This window comes from Cetorhinus maximus, chromosome 21 (genome assembly GCF_964194155.1).
Source record: "Cetorhinus maximus chromosome 21, sCetMax3.hap1.1, whole genome shotgun sequence".
In the NCBI taxonomy this organism is placed as follows: Eukaryota; Metazoa; Chordata; class Chondrichthyes; order Lamniformes; family Cetorhinidae; genus Cetorhinus; species Cetorhinus maximus.
In genome coordinates, this window is record NC_135899.1 from 35,886,478 (window position 1) to 35,906,750 (window position 20,273).

At 44.8% G+C, this 20,273-nt stretch overlaps 1 protein-coding gene across 1 annotated transcript in view; it reads left to right on the forward strand.

Moving 5' to 3' along the window:
- The first annotated feature begins 4,439 nt into the window (after nucleotides 1-4,439).
- The window catches only part of LOC144695253 (uncharacterized), a 612,706-nt gene continuing 596,872 nt past the window's right edge, over nucleotides 4,440-20,273 (forward strand). Inside the window, exon 1 of the mRNA XM_078566157.1 lies at nucleotides 4,440-4,735. The gene's annotated coding sequence lies outside the window, so the exon portion shown is untranslated. The remainder of the gene's footprint in view (nucleotides 4,736-20,273) is intronic.

Genomic DNA, 20,273 nt, shown 5'->3' on the forward strand with positions numbered 1-20,273 from the left:
GGTTGTCGTCACTAGTTGTTTGATGTGAGTGAAAGCTGCTTCTTGTTCTGTGCCCCAATATCACTGAACATCCTTTGCAGTGAGGCTGTGTAGAGATTCACACTCTGATGACAGATTGGCAAGAACCTGGCTAGGCAGATCCAGCGGGGTTTGCTGATTTTCCAGGAAGTCTAACTGTGTGAAGGCTTTCTTACAGAACTCACACCAATATTTCATGTTGAAGACGTCAAGAAAGCTTTATCACAAACCTCACACTTGAATGGTTACTCCTTGTGTGGATCCTCTGATGGAGCAGGAGTTTAAATGACTGTAAGAATGATTTGTTGCACATCTCTTTAATGGTTTCTCTGCTGTGTGGCCTGTCTGATGGACCAGGAGCTTCGAAAACTTTGTGAAGGCTTTATCACATTCCTCGCACTTGAACAGTTACCTCTGTGTGAATGTGTTGATGTACACAGAGGGTTCAAGACCGTGAGAATGATTTGTTGCACACCTCGCATTTGAATGGTTGCTCCCCTGTGTGGATCCTCCGGTGTCTCAGGAGATTGGAGGTAAAAGTCACTTCACAAACTTCACACCTGAAGGGTTTCGATCCCAGGTAAATTCTCTGGCATGTCAGGAGGTTTGAAGATGTCACAAAAGCTTTATCACAAGCCTCAGACTTGAATCTTTTCTCTTCCATTGGCTCCCTTGTCTTAACAGAGGTTGTTACAGATGCACCTTGTGTGTTCAGGAGATATTATGAGCCTGTGGAGTCCTCCTCACACAGTTCACACTTGAACAGCCTCTCACCTGTAGGAATGAGTCAGTGGTTCATGAGGCTCGATGAATGATTGAAACTCTCACCACACTTGGAGCCCACTCACACTTCTTCCCAGCCTTACCTTGATTCATTGTGCACAGTCAAACCTTCAGAAAGGTTGGTTCTGATGGAAGGTTCCACACCACTGACCAGTTTCAGATCTGATGATATGTCAAAGCTCCCCTGACCTGACCGATTTCCAGATGATGGTTTAACTGCCCAACCTTCTCTGTGTTGAGCAATGCTGTGAAGGGACTGGATGTCAGGGACACTGGATAGTGACCAGGACCAGGCAATGTGGCGACTTTCTTTCCTCCACCCAGACCCCCCCATCATCCTAGGAACCGTAAGGGCAATGGAAAAGATAGTTGGGTGGAGTGTAGGGCAGTAATCGCTGGGGACTTCAACTGCCCTAATATCAATTGGGATACAAACAGTGTGAAGGGCACAGAGGGCAAAAAACTCAAGTGAGGAGAGTTGCCCCACAGACTGGTCAAGTAGCAGTGATACTCACTGAATCGTGTCAATCTGGAAACATCCCAGATTCCTCCGTCACCATCCCCGGGTATGTCCCATTCCACTAGCAGGTGGGGAACTCTCAATATTAACTCCATGGAGTCCCGTGGCTTCAGGTCAAAGAAGTTCAAAGAAAACTACCACTTCCCTCCCAACTGATGAGTGAGTGCTTCAAGGGCAGATCCCAAAACTGGGTATCCATGAGGTGCAGTGAGCCATCAGCAGCAGCAGGATTGTATTCCACCACAATTTCACAGCCCGGCACAGCCCTCATTCCATGATTATCATCAAACCAGTAGATAGACATGTCAGGAACAGCATTGACTCCCTCTCTGCCACTTGCCTTTCTGTCCACTGCCTCCGATCTGGGCTGAGACATATATGAATTAGGAGCAGGAGTAGGCCACTTGGCCCCTCGGGTCTGCTCCATCACTTGTCAGCCGGCAGCTCCAACAATTGGCTCAGTACCATTCCCTGGTGATCAGGAACTTCCTTCAAACCCACCCCCCACCCAGTCCATGCAGGGAGGGGGCCGGATCCTTCAGTGCTCCTTGACACACTGAGCCAACTAGTGTGCAGCCATTCCCACCCTGCTCTGCTGCCAGTTATAGGTTATAACCCAATCTCCCTTTACAATGAATCTGCCCCCTCACTGGGACACTGCTTCACAGTGAGGGTCAGTAGGATAGTGAACCATGAGGAGAATCACGCTGCTCCCACTGAACACCTGCTCACTTTCTGACCTTTTACACAATAGACAACATCAACTTGCACTTTTATAGCACCTCTAACATTGTCTAATGTCCCAAGGCACTTTGCAAGAGTGCTAACAAAATTTCGGAGCTTGCTGGCACATTGGCCGCCAGGCATCCTACATTACAACGGTGACCAAACTTCAAAAGTACTTCAGTGGCTCTAAAACATTTGGAGCATCTGGTGGTCATGAGAGGCTCGATATAAATCAGGTCTTTTTTCTTTTCTGACGAGGTTTTAGAGATCGGGTTGTGGGAGGTCTTGGAGGGATTTGAAAAGACAGGAAACATCCAGATCCCAACACACAGACAGAACTGACCATTCACAGTCCACAGGATAATAACCAGCTCCCAACACACACACACACAACTCAACAATAGGAAATCAGTAAGAATCCTCAGACACTCTGCACCTCCCAGATAATTACACCTCACCTTCTCATATTCAGTAATGAGCCATCAACAAAAGTCAGCCTGTAAATCAGAAGGGAAATGCTTCCAATAAACACACTCAATATCCAACACACAGCTCCAGGCAAACAGTTGAGCACAAAGCACCGAGTAAACAGCTCTCTCAGCTGGATGTTCTCACACAGCATAAGGGGCATTTCCACAGCTGATTCCCCACAGGATAGTCAGACTGCCTGAAGATTAGTGTGGATATTATGGGATGTAATTATTATAAATTGTGCTCCTTCACTCACCATGTCCTGAGTTGGTTTTGAGTCCCTACAGGAAGTGAAGCAGCTGTGGAACAGGAAGAGGAGGGAATGGGTAGAGTGGGTGGGGCTCTCTGATTGACGTCTCTCACAGCCAATCCAAATATTTCTGGAGTAACATGAGTTTCCTGAAGTTTGGGAAACTGACCAGTGAAACGGAGGCGACTTTGAGCAGCAGATCAGGTGGGGATTTAAACTTGTCATTGTCCCATCTGAATAAAACCTCACTTATTGCAGCTGCTGTCTCAGTTCCCCCGGTAAATGTTTGACAGAGATTTCTAGTGTGGGAATAACATTCTTCATCCTCAGAGACTTTCAAACTGACAACATCAGTGTGGGATGTGTAGCCCCGGATGTGTTTGACAGCAGATCAGGAGAGGAAGACCCACAGCATCCAAGACAGCGATGACGCGCAGTGGTGGGATCAGCACAGGCACAGAAGAGAGGGACACAGGAGGGAGTATAACAGAAGAGAGTGACAGGAGAAAGAGTACACAGGAGGGAGGGACAGATGACAGAGGGATAAAAAAGGGAGGGACACAGCAGAGCGGGGAAGAGGGCTAGTGGGGAGAGTTACAGAAAAAGAGTGAGAGCGGTGATTGAGTCTGTGACTTGGGAAGTCATTCTGTGCTCTGAGAGTGACTCTCTGTTCAGGTCGTCACTCTGTGACTGCAAAGGTGACTTTGGGAATGGTCCCTCACCCCTCACCAGACCTCTTTGCGAACCTCTTGCTGGAATCTCAATTAGCAATGAGGGAGAAAGGAACAGAAGGATATGCTAATAGGTGAGATGAAGAGGGGTGAGAGGAGACATGTCCGAAGCATAAAGACCAGCATGGACCCATTGGGCCAAATGCCCTGTTTCTGCACTGTAATTCTATGTATGTAACTTTCCATGGTTGGATTTGAACTCTCAATCTCTGGATTGTTAATCCAGCACCATAGCAATTCGGCTGTCATACCTGGAGACACATTTATTGAAATGTCTTTTAATGCCTTCTTTAAAGATTTTACCTGAAGGCCTTGGCCTTTCCCAAAAGCCTGGGCTTGGATTTGATAGTTTTGCCCAGTGCTGTGGCTGATATCTGAATTTGGGATGTGCAGTCTGAGCGAGTGCAGTGTATCTAATTTCCCAGGATAAACCAGAACCCTTCAATCAGCTACACTGAAGCAATATTTTCCTTAGCTTCCAGCACTTCCTGCCCAATGTGTTTTCTTCAAATAATTGTGAAAAACAAGGGGAGAAAGTTTAAAATCTCTGTTGAATTAACATTTCTCCTGAATGTCTTATATTAAACACATAAACTAAGAATAAAACTGGCTTTCACCAGCATGGCTCATAGTGAATTGAGAGCCCGTTTTACACTCTGCCCGACTGTCTTTTCCATTGTCCTCATGGTGCCTGGGAAGATGGGGGCACTGAGCATAGGAAAGAAAGTAGCCACATTGTCTGCTCCTGGTCATTATCCAGAAAAGGTGCGTTACAGTCAAGGGAGGAAAAGAAAAGGGACTTACATCTGATCCCCACACACGGGAATAGCAGACTGTCCGTCACTGTGGAACAGTCTCTAACTGAGGAGTCAGCCCCTTCAGCAAAGGAGGAGAGGGAGTTGGAGGAAATCACGTTTCCTTTTCCTGTTTGACAGAAGGATTGCACCGTACTACACCAGAGAATACAGAAAGGATAGACACCGCAGATAGATCCTGACCATCACCCAAGGAACAACTGCACAACTGTGGGAAGACATCCAGTCCCTTCACAGCATTGCTCAACACAGAGAAGGTTGGGCAGTGAAACCATCATCTGGAAATTGGTCGGGTCAGGGGAGCTTTGACATATCATCAGATCTGAAACTGGTCAGTGGTGTGGAGCCTTTCATCAGAACCAACATTTCTAATGGTTTGGCTGTGGGCGATTGGTCAAGGTGAGGCTGGGAAAATGTGTGAGTGAGCTCCAAGTGTGATGAGAGCTTCAATCGTTCATTGAGCCTCATGAACCACTGACTCATTCCTACAGGTGAGAGGCTGTTCAAGTGTGAGGTTTGTGAGGAGGGCTCCACAACCTCATAAGAACTTCTAATACACAAGGTGCATCTATTGTACCACCTGTAACACAACAGCAGCTACATGTTAGAGAAACCATTCAAGTGTGAGTTGTGTGACTGAGCCTTCACCCAGTCATCAACACTCGTGAATCACAGACATATTCACACTGGGCAGAAACCATTCACGTGCGAGGTGTGTAACAGAGGCTTTGCACAGTCTTCAGCTCTGGTAAAACATCGACGTATTGACACAGGAGAGAAACCATTCACATGCGAGTTGGGCAACAAATCATTCTCGGTGTCATCGAATCTCCACACACACCAACCATTCACATGGGGGAAAGGGTATTCAAGCGTGAGGTTTGCAATAAAGCTTTTGTGAAATCTACAAGCCTCCTCATTCACCAAAGGATTCACACAGGTGAGAAGCCCTTCAAGTGTGAGGTATGTGAGAAAGTTTTTGCCTGCTCCTCTGATCTCCTAATACATGAGAGGATTCACACAAGGGAGAAGCCATTCAAATGTGAGGTGTGCGAACGAGCCTTCACACAGTCATCGACGCTCCTGAAGCACCAACTCATCCACACTGGGGAGAAGCCACTCAAGTATGAGGTGTGTGGCCAAGCCTTTTTGAAGTCTGGGAAGCTCCACGTACACCAACGTGTGCACACTGGGGAGAAACCGTTCAGGTGTAAGGTTTGTAACAGGGGCTTTGCACAGTCATCAACCCTGGTGAGTCACTGGCGCATTCACACAGGGGAGAAACCATTCACTTGTGAGGTGAGCAACAAATCATTCTCCAGATTGTCAACCTTCCGCGTACATCAACGCATTCACACCGCAGAGAAACCATTCACATGCGATGTGTGCAACAAATCCTTCTCGAGCTCATCATGCGACATCAGAAGATTCACACAGGAGAAACCTTTCAAATGTGAGGTGCAGTGCAAGGCGTTCACACAGTCAGCGTATGTCCTGGTCCATCAACACACTCACACATGGAGAAGGAAGTGGTCTTTGTGATAGAGATGGTATGGGTTCAGAAGCTCAGTTGGAGGTTGAATAGAACAAATATTGTTGGAGATAAGAATGGAGGGGGAATGGAGAGGAGTTTAAGGAATGTAGGGACTGGAGTAATCCCTCAAGCCTTTTACATCATTCAGGTAGATCATGACTGATCTGTATCTGAACTCCATCTACCTGCCTTGGCTCTGTAACCCTGAACTTTCCCAAATAAAATTTGATCAATCAGTTTTAAAATTTTCAATTGACTCAATTTTGTAGGGAGTTCCAGATTTCCAGTACTGTTACAGTGCCTAGTTATGATGTTACAAATTTTAGAAGAATTGGTTTGAAAGTCACATTTTGTAAATCTTGGACTGAGTTTTCTAAAATAGACTCCAAGTGTCAAGTGACTTTCTCCTTGTGGACTCGGGCCAGAACCGCTTCAGCCAGACAAAGAGGAGACATCCTCAGACACATACCTTTAAAATTCAATGAGTGGTCCAAAAGAGTAAAGAGAACCGATGGCTTTTCCTCCAAACACAAAGACACTGAAAAACCACTGTAAAGTGTGAACACCTTGGCCCTTTGATCACTACAGGGGGTAAGGAGACTTTGGATAACTGTTATGGAATTACCTTGTGCCTTTTTGGAAAGTGGCTGGGCTTTCTTGTACAGGTCATATGATAATAGTGGCCATCTTTTCTTGCCTGCAAAAATCATTGAAAAGGGCAGGAAAAGGCCCTTTTCCTGAGCTTTTTGAAGTGTAGTCAATGTTTGTAATGTAGGAAACATGGCAGCCAATTTGTACACAGCAAGCTCCCACAAACAGCAATGTGATAATGATAAGTTCATTTGTTTATGTGACATTGATTGTGTGATTATTGGCCAGGATATCAGGGATAACCGCCCCCCCCCCTCCCCCTGCTCTTCTACTACATCGTGTCATGGGATCTTTTACATTCACCTGGCAGGGCAGACAGGACCTTGGTTTAACTCATCTGCAAGATGCTACCTCTGACAGTGCAGCACTCCCTCAGTACTGCACTGGAGTGTCAGACTCAGTACGTAAGTGTCTGGAGTGAGACTTGAACCCACAACCTTATGACTCAGAGAACCATCTTGAAGAAGCTGCAACCCAGGGAGAGACAAAGGAAGGCATCTAAGAAAGATGCTGGTCTGCTGTAAAGTAACTATGCAGCTAAACGTGCCACACCAGCAGAACAGAAGTAAGGAACCCTCTCTCCTCCCTGTAAATCAGATTCCATCTACAAATCTCACCTGTTAAAGTAACCTCGGGCAATTTGACAGTGGAAGCCATCACAGCTGCAGAGACAACTCTACAATCCCAAGACCTTCATTTCTGACAATGCAACATTTCAACTTCAAAACCTTCAGGCCTGTACCGAATATAGATTGAACTGATCCAATTTTTATAAGTATTGTTTTATCTTAATCTGTAATTAATCTTTGTGTGTATGTGTGAGTGGTATCATTTTTCCTTAAGGAACTTCAAGAGCAAGAGTGTTGAAATAAACTAACCTTTCCTTTTCATGTACAAAAGGCCTTGCTGCTGTGTTATTGTAAATTGACTTTCTCACTCCAAGGATAAGAAATACACTCTCACATAGAAATATATTGTTCATGGGCAACTTTGGGGAAACACCTTTTAAAGCGTCTGTGATACTTCTGTCTGTAGTATTCTGAGAGAGTTTCCCTTGATGTGAGTGTGTTAGTAAAGTGAGCCAGCTCTCAGGAATGGGTATGGAGTAGAATTGGATGCTGTTTTAGTTGGTGATGTGAATTATAGACAGATCCTCTTCAGGTGACGGGTGTTTGACTAATACCATGGGGAATGTTTGTACTCTCCTGTCTGGGAGGACTACCATCCTGAGTATGGTGAGGGAGTTGGGGTGAGTCTCTACAGACCTGAGTTCCCTCAGCCCATCATACCTCAATGTAATAACGGTGTGATACGTTCACCTTACACTCTTCCGAGATTCATTTCATGTTCTGGGAAAGACCTCGAGTCATTTTCAAATGCTTTGTTATTTTGGTTGATTCAAAGTTTGGTGTGAGCTGAATATTATTTGTCTGCTGTTTTATCAATCTTCTGTGTAGATTTATAACTCACAATAAATTCACTTTTTAGATAAACTTTAATGACCTGATTTGTCAGCAGGGTGTGTTCCTATTCAGTGAAACACTCAGGAGCTGACAGTAAGAGTTCTGTACACAATATATTGGTCAATGGCACTGATTTCCCCAAGATAGAAAAAATCCAGTTTTATATCAACTTCACAAACTTGACGTCTAAAGGCACTTTACAGCTAATGAAGAGCTTTTTGAAGTGTAGTCAATGTTTGTAATGTAGGAAACATGGCAGCCAATTTGTGCACAGCAAGCTCCCACAAACAACAATGTGATAATGATAAGTTCATTTGTTTTTGTGACATTGATTGTGGGATTATTGGCCAGGATATCAGGGATAACCCCCCCCTGCTCTTCTACTACATAGTGTCATGTGATCTTTTACATTCACTTGGCAGGGCAGACAGGACCTTGGTTTAACTCATCTGTAAGATGGCACTTCTGACAGTGCAGCACTCCCTTAGTACTGCACTGGAGTGTCAGATTCAGTACATAAGGCGAATTTTTTTCTCTCAGAGGGACGTGAGTCTTTGGAACTCTGCTTCCACCGCCTTTTGAGGAACAGAGTCTTTGAATATTTTTGAGGCAGAGATGGATAGATTCTTGGTAAGCTGAGGAGGGTGGTGGTGATAGGAAATCGGGGGTAGGCAGGATGCAGGTTTGAGGTTACTATCAGATCAGCCATGATCTTATTGACCGGCAGAGGCTTGAGGGGCCAAACAGCCTACTCCTGCTCCTCGTTTGCATGTTCAAGGCTGTGTACAGAATGCCTTTCCCCATATAAACTGGCAACCTGAAAGTTTGATTTGATTTAAAGTGGTAACTAGTTAGAGCTGCAGGTGTCAGTGTTGTCTTTGTGTCTGGGTTCCTGAAGCTGTGAAAGGTGGTAAAGTCCCTGGTGTTAGCTGGAATGGACATCTTAAGGGATTGTCTTCAATCAGTACTGTTGATTAACCAAAACAAAAACAGAAATACCTGGAAAAACTCAGCAGGTCTGGCAGCATCGGTGGAGAAGAACAAAGTTGACGTTTCGAGTCCTCATGACCCTTCAACAGAACCAAGTAAAAATAGGAAAGTGGTGAAATATAAGCTGGTTTAAGGTGGGGGGAGAGAAGTGGGGTCGGGCGGGGGGGGTGGGCGGTGTGGTTGTAGGGACAAGCAAGCAGTGATAGGAGCAGACAAAAGAACAAAGAGGTGTTGAAGGTGGTGATATTATCTAAAAGAATGCGCTAATTAAGAATGGATGGCAGGACACGCAAGGTACAGATAGCTCTACTGGGGGTGGGGTGAAATAAGACTAAAAGGGCATAAAAGGTATAGATTTAAAAAATAATGGAAATAGGTGGGAAAAGAAAAATCTACATAAATTATTGGAAAAAACAAAAGGGAGGGGGAAGAAACGGAAAGGGGGTGGGGATGGAGGAGGGAGTTCAAGATCTAAAGTTGTTGAACTCAATATTCAGTCCGGAAGGCTGTAAAGTGCCTAGTTGGAAGATGAGGTGCTGTTCCTCCAATTTGCGTTGAGCTTCACTGGAACAATGCAGCAAGCCAAGGACAGACATGTGGGCAAGAGAGCAGGGTGGAGTGTTAAAATGGCAAGCGACAGGGAGGTCTGGGTCATTCTTGCGGGCAGACCAAAGGTGTTCTGCAAAGCGGTCGCCCAGTCTGCATTTGGTCTTTCCAATGTAGAGGAGACTGCATTGGGAGCAACGAATGCAGTAGACTAAGTTGGGGGAAATTCGTTGCTCCCAATGCGGTCTCCTCTACATTGGAGAGACCAAACGCTGACTGGGCGACCACTTTGCACCTCATCTTCCGACTAGGCACTTTACAGCCTTCCGGACTGAATATTGAGTTCAACAACTTTAGATCTTGAACTCCCTCCTCCATCCCCACCCCCTTTCCGTTTCTTCCCCCTCCCTTTTGTTTTTTCCAATAATTTATATAGATTTTTCTTTTCCCACCTATTTCCATTATTTTTTAAATCTATACCTTTTATGCCCTTTTAGTCTTATTTCACCCCACCCCCACTAAAGCTATCTGTACCTTGCGTGTCCTGCCATCCATTCTTAATTAGCACATTCTTTTAGATAATATCACCACCTTCAACACCTCTTTGTTCTTTTGTCTGTGACACCTTTTGATTATCTGCTCCTATCACTGTTTGCTTGTCCCTACAACCACCCCCACCCCCCCCCAAACCTCTCTCCCCCCACCTTAAACCAGCTTATATTTCACCCCTCTCCTATTTTTACTTAGTTCTGTTGAAGGGTCATGAGGACTCGAAACGTCAACTTTGTTCTTCTCCACTGATGCTGCCAGACCTGCTGAGTTTTTCCAGGTATTTCTGTTTTTGTTTTGGATTTCCGGCATCCGCAGTTTTTTGTTTTTATCTGCTGATTAACCATTCTGCTGTCATTCACTCATGAAAATTCTTTTGTTTAGGAACAGTTCTAACAGTGTGTCAGGAATAAAACTCAAGGAATAACCCACTCTTCTGAGTGTTCAATTTAAAGAGGCTTTTGAGCTTGTTTTCAAATCCCTCCATAGCCTCTCCCCTCCCTATCTCTGTAATCTCTTCCACCCCTCAGTCCTGCACTGGAGTGTCAGCCATGATTTTTCGTGCCCAAGCCCTGGAGTGGGACTTGAACCCACAACCCTCTGACTCAGAGAACAAGGTTGTGGGTTCAAGTCCGACTCCAGATGGATTATTCCATGAACATGGATTAAAGTTGTTGTCAGGGTCACACTAATAATTCCTCAGGCTCTGGGTTCCCTGTACAAACCCCGCCCACCATTTATTGAAACACAAACATGTTGTAAAGTGAGTGAAGAAATTATTCTGTAGATGTTTACACACTCATTGATCATGAAGCCAATCAGATCACAATGTACCAGCCTTAAATAAAACTGCTTCAATTGGTCTCACAATTTTTTTAAATGTTTGCTTTAGTAAAACCCCTTGACAAACATGCAACCACCACAAATGCACAGGTGTTTATGCTAGTTTGTGTTGGATTTATCAATGTAATCCAGCTGAAATTGACCGTATTAGGAAGTTTAAATACAAGTTTCGTCAAGTGTAAATTGAACATTCTTGATATTTAATGGTTTATTAAAAATTACCCAGGGAGCTGGTACCAGTCAGAGAAATGATCATAGTCCCTGATGGGAATAATGAGAGTGGCGAGTTTCTGTTGATTTCTAGGGGAAGAGAGACAGAAGGCGAGAGTGGAGGATTGAGGAGGAAGGCAAGGTGGGAAAGATGATGAGGACGAAAGAGAGAAGGGAGTTGGGTAGGAGTGGAAGGAGAGATGGGAGGTGGAGAAATAGAGGAGAGCAGAGGAGAGTAAATTACTCCCCTCCTGTTTATGTTCTGATCCCACCACTGCACGTCATCGCTGCCTTTGATGCTGTGGGTGTTCCTCTTCTGATCTGCTGTCAAACGCATCCGAGGATACACATCCCACACTGATGTTGTCAGTATGAAAGCCTCCGAGGATGAAAAATGCTCATCACGTGCCAGGTGTTTCCCACATGAGAAATCTCTGTCAAAGATTTATCGGTGGAACTGAGACAGCAGCTGCAATAAGTGAGGTTTTATTCAGATGGGACAATGACAAGTTTAAATCCCCACCTGATCTGCTGCTCAAAGTTGCCTCTGTTTCACTGGTCAGTTTCCCAAGCTTCAGGAAACTCATGTTACTCCAGAAATATTTGTAGCCGTTTGAATTTTAAACAATGTTCCTTGTGGTCCATAAAATAGTTCCTGCCCTCCAACCTTTATTTACATATGATGACACCAGAGGTCATATTAATATGAGAAGTAAAAAGGGATTTTTCCAAATATGCCCCTGTTCATAAAAAGAAAAAAAATTGCATGCACTATCGTTTATAAGTTACTCCATATATACCGTCCATAAAGAAAATAGTCACACAAACACTTTGTTCTTTCTGGTCTGTTCCAATTGCGTCTGTCCCTACACAGCACATTACACACACAATCTTTAAAGTGTTCAGGTCTTCTTAAGAACGTGTGAGAGTTGTTGTCTGCTGGTTCCTGAGGTGACGTTGTCTCTCTGGGAATGTTATTGCCGTGGTGAGTGTTGTTGCTGTGGTAATTGTTGCTGCTGATCCACTGCATTTGTTGGGGAACGGTTGACCTCTGGGACTGCTGGTCATTCAGTTCCTTGCTCAGTTGGTGAAATCGGATCTGCCTCATCAGCTGTCTGCTGTGAAGGAGCAGCTTCTCCGGTTGCATGTAGATGTCTGCGGTTGTGACGATAGATCTGGTCCTTCACTTTCACCGTGTACGATCGAGGTAACAACTTCTCCACACAGGACCCAAGTTGCCAAGTGACCTGGCTTTCGTCGAGTACGTTGAATGTTTTCACTCTGACCGGCACTCCAACTCAGCTCTGGCAGTGATGTGGCAGCTTTATCAAAGTGAAATTTGTCTCTCTGTTGTTTCACTTTGATTTTGGCACTCACTCCTGTTACTACTTCTGTTCTCAGTAGTTTTTTAGCTGTTGGAAGTGTTATGAAGTTATTAATGTATATAATATTATTAGAAAATATTTTTCTTTTAAAATAGAGATTTAGTCTGAGAGTGTGTCTTAATTGGATTAAAGCCAGCTAGTCTGGGTGCCTTGATGTGTACTAGTTTTGAGATGTAGAGAGATAGAGTGCATTTACATTTTTGAATAGAGTATTCAAGAAGTGGGGTGAAAACTACCACCTAGCTAGCAGATACCAGGCAACATGCTTATATCACTAATAGAATTGGTACCATGAAAGGGGTTTTATTGTAGAAGGTGGAGTTCAAAGAGGCTGGTGATACAATGAGAATTTACATTCAATGAACGGGGCTAGGTATAACGTCAGCAGTTTTGCATGTGCACGCCGAGGCATTGTGAGATCAAAAGGCAGCTGCAAGCCTCCAACTGTCTCCACAGGAACCAAAGTAAAATGAACCTCATTTTGAATTCATAAGGTGAAAATGCTTTGCCTGGTGTTTGGTTAAGTCTATGGGTTGCTGTTGCCTTAATGGAGATTAGTTTGGGAAGTTGTTAAAAGTTATGATAGCGGTAATTTGTAGCCATGTGTATATATATTTTAACCCGTGGAAATTAATAAAATGTTTCATTTAGTTTAAATGTAAAACCTCGAGAACTGGTGGTCTGATTCCTGAATTGAGAGTCGCATCTCAAACAGAACACTTAAAATTATAGGTTATGACAGTTGTTTGAAGTTTCCCTCTCGGATTTTTAACATAACTCAGCTTCACCAACTGCATCAGTCATAACAGAAGAGTAGTCTGGGTAGAGCGTGGCATTAGCCACTGGACTGGACAACTTTCCATGCTTTCAGTAAGTGTGTTTCTCCACTCTAAGATTGCTCTGTGCTGGATCTAGTTGATTTTTTGATGATCCCTTTGGCTGTTTTCACCGCTGCCTCAGCCTTTCCATTTGACTGGGGATAGTGTGGAGATGATGCATGGTGCTGAATTTCCCAATCATTCATCAAGTGTCTGAATTCTCCCCTTGTGAATTGAGGGTCATTGTCGCTCATCACAATGTCAGGAATTCCATGACAACTGAACTGTGCTTTCAGGCTTTCTACAGTCTCACTGGTAGTTGTTGATGTCAGCTGGTCTCCCAGTAGTCTGAATAGTAGTCGAATGTGACGAGATAATCAGTTCCAGTGAGAGTGAAGAGGTCTACTCCAAGCTTCATCCATGGTCTGTCTGGGATGTTGTGAGTTATGAGCAGCTCTTTATCTTGCTTAGCTTGATGTTCATTACAAACACAGCACTGGCTGATGTGGTCCTCAATCTCATTGCTCATGTTTGGCCAGTAAAGCACTTCTCTTCCCTCCCTCAGACTAGATTTGATTCTTTGATGGTTTGTGTAGATGTGCTTCAGCATCTCTTTAGGGATAATGACCCTAGTCCCTTTGTACAAGATACCATCTTGGGTGATCACTTCATCTCTGTCTGCCCAATACTCTCTTACAGCAACAGGTGTGTCCTTGATGGTTTCAGGCCATCCTTTCATCACAACTCCCTGTAACATTTGAAAAGTTGCATCTCATTGTGTAGTTTTCTTGATCTGAGCAAGACGCTTGTCTGTCAGATTCAATGTCTCTGCAGGATTGATGACTTCTAGAGCATGTTGTGCTGTTGCTTCTTGTTGAATCTGGAAGATTTCACACTCTGTACCAGCATCATCCACTTCCTTCAAAGAGAGTGCAGCTCTTGACAGCATGTCAGTGATGTACATCTGCTTCCCTTGCTTGTACTTCACTTCCAAATGATATCTCTGCAAATAAAGTAACATCCTTTGTAAATGCTCTGTACCAGCTAGAAGCGGTTTGAGAAAAATACTTTGAAGTGGCTTCTGGATTGACTATACCATCACTTTCTCTCCCCGAAACAGGTGCTGGTTGAAATGCTCACAGGCAAAGACAATAGCCAGACTCTCTTTCTCAATCTGTGTATAGTGTCATTCAGTTTGTGTTAATGATCTGGATACAAACACAACTGGTTGTCTTTGCTGCATAAGGGTTGCTCCAAGTCTAGTTTCACTGGCATCTGACTGCAGGGTGACTTCATCATTGACATCATCGTACCTCAGCACTGGGGTTGTCGTCACTAGTTGTTTGATGTGACTTGATGTTTGAAAGCTGCTTCTTGTTCTGTGTCCCAATATCACTGAACATCCTTTGCAGTGAGCTTGCGTAGACATTCACACTCTGATGACAAATGGAATAAAAACTTGGCTCAGTGGGTCCTGTGTGGCTTCAACGACGTTCCAGGAGGTCCAACCTCCTGAAAATTTTATTACAGAACTCACACCAGTCGGGTTTCTTCCCCGTGTGAGTGCATTGATGGACCAGGAGATACGCTGACTGTGCAAAAGCCTTGACACACCTCACACCTAAATGGGTTCTCTCCAGTGTGAATCTGCTGGTGTTTCAGGAGATCGGAGCTGAGGGTGAAAGCTTTGTCACAAACATCGCACCTGAAGATTTTTCCCCTTTGTGAAGCCTCTGGTGTCCCAGGAGGGTTGAAGTTGTCACAAAAGCTTTATCACCAAAATCAGACTTGAAAGGTTACTCCGCTGTGTGGCTCCTCTGATGGAGCAGGAAGATTGATGACCCTGAGAATGATTTGTCACAAACATTGCATGTGAATGGTTTCTCCCTTGTGTGAATGCGTTGGTGTAAACAGAGGCTTGAAGAGTCAGAGAATGATTTGACACAGACCTCACACCCGAACGGTTTCTCCTGCGTGAATACGTCGGTGTCTGCGAAGGTTCCCTGGCTGCAAGAATGATTTGTCACATACCTCACACATGAATGGTTTCTCGCCTGTGTGAACTCGTTCATGTTTGCGGAGGTCTGAAGATGACGAGAATGATTTGTCACACACCTGGCACGTGAATGGTTTCTCCCCTCTGTGAATATGTTGGTGTATGAGGAGGCTTGATGACTGCAAGAATGATTTGTCACACACCTCGCAGGTGAATGGTTTCTCCCGTGTGAATGCGTTGGTGCCTGCGGAAGGTTGATAAATCCGAGAATGATTTGATGCACACTTTGCATGTGTATGGTTTCTCCCCTGTGTGAGTGCGTTGGTGTCTGCGGAGTTGTGATGAATCAGAGAACAATTTCATACACACATGGCACATGAATGGTTTCTCTCCGGTGTGAGTGCATTGGTGCAGTAGAAGGGCCGATGAGAATGAGAATGATTTCTCACACACCTTGCACCTGAGTGGTTTTTCCCCTGTGTGAATGTGTTGGTGTCTGCGGAGATTTGCTGACAGCAAGAATGATTTATCACACACCTCACATGTGAATGGTTTTTCCCCTGTGTGAATGCGTTGGCTGTCTGCGGAGGTTCGCTGACAGCGAGAATGATTTGTCACAAACCTCACAGATGAACGGTTTCTGCCCTTTGTGAATGTGCTCGTGTTTGTGGAAGATCGATAATTCCAGGAACGATTTGAGGCACACATTGCACATGAATGGTTTCACTGTGTGAATACGCTGGTGTCTGCAGAGGGTCGATAAATCCAAGAATGATTTGATACACACCTTGCATGTGAATGGTTTCTCCCCTGTGTGAGTGCATTGGTGCATGAGGAGGGTCGAGGACTGCAAAAATGATCTGTCACAAACCTCACATTTAAATGGTTTCTCTCCTGTGTGAATGCGTTGGTGTCTGTGGAAGGCCAATGAGTTTGAGAATGATTTGTCACACAAATCGCACGTGAAGGGTTTCTCGCCTGTGTGACTCGACTGGTGTGACAGAAGATGGGAGGATTGGGTGAAAGCCTTCTCACAAACATCACACCTGAAGGGTTTCTCCCCCATGTGAATCCTCTGGTGTATCAGGAGTCTTGTAGATGTACAAAACCTTCATTACAAACCTCACACTTGAATTGCTTCTCTTCCATGTGGCTGCCCTTGTGTTAACAGTTATACAACAGATTGCCTGTTCGGAGATCAGCCTGTGGAGTCCTACTCACACTTGAACAGCCTCTCACCTGTAGGAATGAGTCAGTGATTCATGAGGCTCGATGAATGATTGAAGGTCTCACCACACTTGGAGCCACTCACACTTCTTCCCAGCCTCACCCTGACTCATCGCCCACAGCCGAACCTTCAGAAAGGTTGGTTCTGATGGAAGGTTCCACACCACTGACCAGTTTCAGATCTGATGATATGTCAAAGCTCCCCTGACCCGACCGATTTCTAGATGATGGTTTCACTGCCCAACCTTCTCTGTGTTGAGCAATGCTGTGAAGGGACTGGATGTCTTCCCACAGTTGTGCAGTTGTTCCTTGGGTGATGGTCAGAATCTATCTGTGGTGTCTATTCTCTCTGTATTCTCTGGTGTAGTACGGTGCAATCCTTCTGTAAAACAGGAAAAGGAAACATGATTTCCTCCAACTCCCTCTCCTCCTTTGCTGAAGGGGCTGACTCCTCAGTTAGAGACTGTTCCACGGTGAGTGCCAGTCTGCTATTCCCCTGTGTGGGGGATTAGATACTAGTCCTTTCTTTTTCCTCACTTAACTGTCACACACCCTCTGTTTCCAGCAGGGACACTGGATAGTGACCAGGAGTAGACACTGTGGCTACTTTCTTTCCTCCACCCAGCCCCCCCATCTTCCCAGGAGCCATGTAGGCAATGGAAAAGACAGTCGGGTGGAGTGTGGGGCACTCGTTGGGGACTTCAACTGCCCTAATATCAATTGGGATACAAACAGTGTGAAGGGCACAGAGGATCCAAAATTCTTGAACTGCATTCAAGAGAAGTTTTTTAGCCAACATGTAACAAGACCAATGAGAGGAGTGTAATTCCAGATTTAGTCTTAGGAAATGAAGCTGGATAAAGCAGCAGTGGGGGACTGTTTTGAAGATAGTGGCCATAATAAAGATTGGGAACCATTATGGAAAAGGACAAAGATAGAACAGGAGTAAAAGTTCTTGATTGGAGGAAGACAAATTTTACAAAGCTGAGAGGTGAGCTGGTGAGAGTGGACTGGATACAGCTATTAGAAGGAAAAACTACGTCAAATCAGTGGGAGGCATTCAAAGGTGAGATTCTACAGGCACAGTACAGATATTTTCCACAAAGAATAAGAGTGGTACTGCCAAATCCAGAGCCCCCTGGTTATCCAGAAGCATACAGGTCAAGATAAAGCAGATGCAGAAGATGTGGGCAGGGTTCTCATTGAGAGGGAGGGGGAGGATCCAGTTGTTGTGGTCCACGTTGGGACAAATAACATAGGTAAGACTAGGAAAGAGGACCTGTTTGGGGATTATCAGGAACTAGGAGCTAAATTAAAGAACAGGTCCTCAAGGGTTATAATCTCTGGATTACTACCCGAGCCACATGCAAATTGGCATAGGGACGCGAGAATAAGGGAGGTAAACACGTGGCTAAAGGAGTGGTGTGGGAAAGAGGGGTTCCATTTCGTGGGGCATTGGCATCAGTATTGGAACAGGAGGAATCTGTACAGTTGGGACGGTCTCCACCTGAACCGATCTGGGACCAATGTTCTAGCGAAAAGGGTAAATAGGGTGGTCAACAGGACTTTAAACTAGAATGTAGGGGGGAAGGGAAGGGTAAACTCCAAGAAGTATGACTAATAGGAAACAAAGCAGCAGCCCAGGAGAGGCTATTAAAGTCTCCAGAACACAAAATAGGACTGAGTGTTTGGAAAGGGCTAGGAATCTAACTTCAAGCACATCAGATAAAGGGACGACAATGAGAAAGGGGACGGGAAATACAGGGCTGAAGGTGTTGTATCTGAATGCACGCAGTATACGAAATAAGGTAAATGAGCTTGTGGCACAGATTGAAATTGGCAGTTATGATGTGGTGGGCAACGTGGAGACATGGCTGCAAGGGGATCAGGACTGGGAGCTAAATATCCAAGGATATACATCCTATTGAAAAGATAGGCAGGTTGGCAGAGGGGGTGGGGTTGTTTGTTAGTAAGAAATGAAATTAAATCGATATCAAGAAACGACGTAGGGTCAGATGATGCAGAATCTGTGTGGGTAGAGTTGAGGAACTGCAAAGGTAAAAAAAACCATAATGGGAGTTCTGTACAGGCCTCCGAACAGTAGTCAGGATGTGGGGCACAAGATACACCAGGAGATAGAAAAGGCGTGTAAGAAAGGCAGGGTTACAGTGATCATGGGGGATTTCAATATGCAGGTAGACTGGGAAAATCAGGTTGGTAGTGGATCCCAAGAAAAGGAATTTGTGGAATGTCTACAAAATGGCTTTTTGGAGCAGCTTGTGGTGGAGCCCACTAGGGAACAGGCAATTCTAGATTTAGTGATGTGTAATGAGGCAGATTTGATAAGGGAGCTTAAGGTGAAGGAACCCTTAGGAGGAAGTGACCATAATATGATAGAATTTACCCTGCAATTTAAGAGGAAAAAGCTGGAATTAGATGTAACGGTATTACAGTTGTATAAAGACAACTACAGAGACATGAGGGAGGAGCTGGCCAGAATTGACTGGGGGATGAGCCTAGCAGGAAAGATAGTGGAACAGCAATGGCAGGAGTTTCTGGGAGTAATTTGGGAGACACAGCAAAAATTCATCCCTGGGAAGAAGAAGCATACTAAAGGGAGGACGAGGCAACCATGGCTGACAAGGGAAGTCAGGGACAGCATAAAAGCTAAAGAGAAAGCATACAATTTGGCGAAGAGCAGTGGGAAACCAGGGGATTGGGAAGCCTACAAAGACCAACAGAGGACAACTAAAAAAGAAATGAGGGAGAAGACTAAATATGAGGGTAAACTAGCCAGTAATATAAAAGAAGATTGCAAGAGTTTTTTTAGATATATAAAGGGTAAGAGAGAGGCAAAAGTGGACATTGGGCCACTGGAAAATGACGCTGGAGAAGTAGTAGTGGGGAACAAAGAAATGGCGGAGGAACTGAATAGGTACTTTGCGTCAGTCTTCACGGTGGAAGACATGAGTAACATCCCCAAAGTTCAAGAGAGTCGGGGGGGGCAGAGGTGAGTATGGTGGCCATTACCAAGGAGAAGGTGCTAGGAAAACTGAAAAGGTCTGAAGGTGGATAAATCACCTGGACCAGATGGATTACACCCCAGAGTTCTGAAGGAGATAGCTGAAGAGATAGTAGAGGTGTTAGTGGTGATCTTTCAGGAATCACTGGAGTCAGGGAGGGTTCCAGAGGACTGGAAAATCGCTAATGTAACCCCCTTGTTTAAGAAGGGTGTGAGGCAAAAGACGGGAAATTACTGGCCGATTAGCCTGACCTCGGTCGTTGGTAAGATTTTAGAGTCTGTTATTAAGGATGAGATTTTAGAATACTTGGAAGTGCATGGTAAAATAGGGCAAAGTCAGCATGGTTTCATCAAGGGGAGGTCATGCCTGACAAATCTGTTAGAATTCTTTGAGGAGGTAACGAGTAGGTTAGACAAAGGAGAGCCAATGGATGTTATCTACTTGGACTTCCAGAAAGCCTTTGACAAGGTGCCGCACAGGAGGCTACTCAGTAAGATATGAGCCCATGGTAAGGTACTAGCATGGATAGAAGACTGGCTGTCTGGCAGGAGGCAGAGAGTGGGGGTAAGGGGGTCCTTCTCAGGATGGCGACCGGTGACTAGTGGAGTTTTGCAGGGGTCAGTGTTGGGACCACAACTTTTCACTTTATACATTAATGATCTAGATGAAGGAACTGAGGGCATTCTGGCTAAGTTTGCAGATGATACAAAGATAGGTGGAGGGA